A 3694-nucleotide genomic window follows, 5' to 3' on the forward strand; every position below is an offset into this window, starting at 1 on the left:
CCTTGTAGTACTGCGTGATAAATGTTCAAGTCTCGGGTTGGTTGCGAATACTATAACTCTCTCTGTCGACTCAGATCCTTTGTCATAAATGAGGAAATCCTGGTGCTGGAGCTCCTGTAGTTTTCCACTCACTATTGATGTGCTCCAGTTCTCGTAGGATTGTATGTATATATGACCCTATTTAGTGACAATAATAATGACCTAAGATATAGATGACCTTACATACAGTATATCTTAAGTCATCACTATTGTCTATACCGAGATAGGTATCTTGAGGAATCTTATTATAAAAATTTAAGGTTTTTGTCCTACTTTGCATTTTAACCAATGGGCTGTTGTTATTTATCCCAGCTATATTTTACCTAAATCTAACCTAAACTAACTTATATAACTTACCTATCAACATAAAGAGGTCACAAAGGGTGTTAATCAGAACCCAATGGTCAGGTTATTGTGGCGTTGAATGTTACAAAGTATTTCAAATATATCGTTTGTTTAGTTCTGTATATAGAGGTTGACTTACTCAAACCTACATGAGTACCACAGTGTGAGTACGCTTCACTATGTTGAGAGTTTGGCTATCGTTCAGTGTCTTTTTTCAAGAACTACAGACGCAATTAATGAGAAAACCAATGTTTCCGTTTTCCCCAAAGTACTGTAGGTAATGGCGGCCATCTTGGATTTTCAAAAATGACCACCCGCGAAAGCATTTTTTTTTTTTTGCTTCGAAACCACACGAAGAGTCTTGATTATAATGACTAAACCTAAATTTTCTGGGCACTGAATCCAATTACACCAAGTAAAAAAAAAATATACTTAGGCAATATCTGTGAATAAATCCCATCTAAATGGCCTTAAAGCTTAGCAGAACGCAATATGATTAGACAAATTCGTTTACTGTGAAATATCAATCACCATCATCATCACTCGTCAATCAGTCAAGTGTCCCGAGAATCTTCATTATTCTGGCACTTGTGGTACACAGAGATACTGTATGTACATGTTAAGTCCTTTGATCAGCAAGAGCATCTGGGAGAGGAAAACTCCTCTGCACTGACATCTGACCACCTCGGTGATGTCCTTAGGGGCTGGAAGGGCCTCCGTTGTCATCGGCTTCATTTGACCATCGGTGTCCTTGTAGAAACCATTCTGAAATGGATTCAGGATCTCCTGCAGAGCGATGCTTGCCTCGCCCCACGCTCTAACCTGGATATGTGCTCTCAGGATGCGTTGTTTAAGAGCGCCAAAGGTAAGAGGAACTTTGATTTTCAGCCAAATGCTTGCATAAAAGATGCCATCACTGTTCAGGGATGCTGTCAATCTGGATGCCTTTGGGTAGATATGCAGCACATGAATGCAGCTAATGTGGACAGCTTCTCTTCAGTCACTTCAGTGGCTTCTGTAAGCATCTGCAGAGCCTTGATGACGTATTCACCTGCCTTCAGGAAGACCCGCAGCCAGGTTTTCTTGCCTATTCGAGAGAATCATTTTGTTTCTTGTGTCATGATGAACAGTCAGAGCCAGTCCCAGGACTTAAGGGTTTCCTTTTGCATGGTGTGGCCTGAAAGTTGCTGAATCGCTTCTTGGTTTGTACTTCACCTGTTTCTTAGACTTAAATCCTTACAGATGTTTTGGCTCACCGTGAGTACTGTCCTGTTGACAACTCTGGCTTTTTTTGGTTTCCATCTCATCCACAGGCCCCACCATGATCCAGTAATTCAGGGTGTATAGTTCAGCTGGAACCCCGCCAAAGCTGCTCGACACTGGAATGACATTGGTTTATTTTTCCTTGGTGAAATCAGTACTGCACTTATGTATCATCTGTGCTGCTTTGTAGATGGCCTTCATGTTGGACATGTCATCGCCCTCACTCGTGATAGCAGAATGGGCCAGGTCTTCCTCACATGCAGCTGGGGAGTAGAGGACAGCTGGTTTTCTTCGGTTCTTTTGTAGGACAGACGCCATACTCAGTAACTCAGTGAGGATCCTGTCTTGCAGCCTCCGTCTACTGAATGCAGAATAGTTTTCCAAGCTGTCTGTACCAAGCATGTTGACATATGTGGTTTCCATGTCATCCATTGAGAGGTAAGCTTGGTTCTGAGTTTGTACATCAACGAGTTTGATCAGTTCAATCAGACAGGTCCTTTGTGTTCGCTCCTTCTGTCTTGTAAAACATGGAACACGTGTTTAGTCCAACACAGTTTGTGGTAGATAACTTCAAATGCGTGTGCATCACCGGGTGATATACATCTTTTCAATCTCGCTTTGAATGAGGCATCTTGGGTCATCTCTACAGCGTCTCTGATATCTTTACCAGCTTTTTCAGTCCTCACTTTGAACAATTGCTGGCCACCAACCTACTGACACAAGAAGCACCGGTTATTGTCCAGTGGCACTGTTCATGACCGTGTGAACGGCGGTGAGGATGCAGAAGTAGATGGGTCATACTCGATCAATTTCGGTTCTTCCTATTTTATGTCTATGTTTTATGTCAGTGTAGGATCCAGTTGAAGCTGCATTGGTTATGTTGTCTCTGGCACGCTGTATCTGGTCCTCATTAGTTACATTGGAGTAGCAACTACGGTGCCATAAAGCTTTCTCTCTGGGAAGGGTTTCTATTGTGCGAGTCTTGTAGTCGATTTTGCACTTGAACAGAGTTGCCAGCAAGAAAACTGGCTCTCTCTTGAACTGTCTCCAACAGATGCTGATGAGTCTGTTCTGTGTGCATCATAAGATTGGTACAGAATACACAACTTGCAGTTCGTGGGTTCTTGGGTTTGATGTCACCCATGATGTACAGGTACTGGAACCTGTAGAACCTGCTAATAAAACAAAGGAAACCACTATCAACACAGCCACAGTATTGACACAGTTCTTGTTTATGTGTTGTACTCATTAACTCCATAAATTTTGTTTTGATAAATTGCATAATGGCCCCAGAAGTGGTTGTACCACATTATGCTTGGTCCCATTGGATTCTTTGTATGTTTGCTGTTAACTTGAAGACCCGGGTGGTTTAGAAGCTGAAATATTGAGATAAATACCTTTGCCGGTGGTCATTTTTGAAAATCAAAGATGGCCGCTATACATACCTCCGTGGAAATGGAAACATTGGTTTTCTGGTTAATTATACTTTGCAGTTTCCAAAAATCGTATAAGTTTGAAAATCTCCAAAATATCTGAATGAAATTAGACAATAAGCTGGACTATGTGAGGCAGTATGCCTGGCCGCACACTGTTATTCACATCTACGTGAAAGGCATTCAAACATATCGTGTGCTTAGTTCTATACAAAGGAATTAACTTATAACTATTAGTTACAGAAAAGTTGAAACTGTCTTAATATGTCCGCGACCTTGCCATTAGATATAAAGCAGTTTACCATCTCACACACACAGGGCTTCAACCTGAGTCTCTATACTGTAGTTGTTTCTTCTCACACTCAGAGGTTCCCAAGCATTTGCCAGTGCAACCCCATCTAGTGCTGTCGCTTATCCACAACACACAAAACACAAAAAAAACAGAAATAGAGCACACCATCGCACCACGATTCAACCATCCATAACCAGTCACCAACCGGACATCCTGTAACCACGACACAAACCACACGTCTTCCTATTATCATTTCACCACATGGACACTGAAACAGCTGAATAATACACACTAATAAAAAAAATATTCCCTCTCAGTTGTT

This window comes from Homarus americanus, unplaced genomic scaffold (genome assembly GCF_018991925.1).
Source record: "Homarus americanus isolate GMGI-L3 unplaced genomic scaffold, GMGI_Hamer_2.0 scaffold23598, whole genome shotgun sequence".
NCBI classification, from domain to species: domain Eukaryota; kingdom Metazoa; phylum Arthropoda; class Malacostraca; order Decapoda; family Nephropidae; genus Homarus; species Homarus americanus.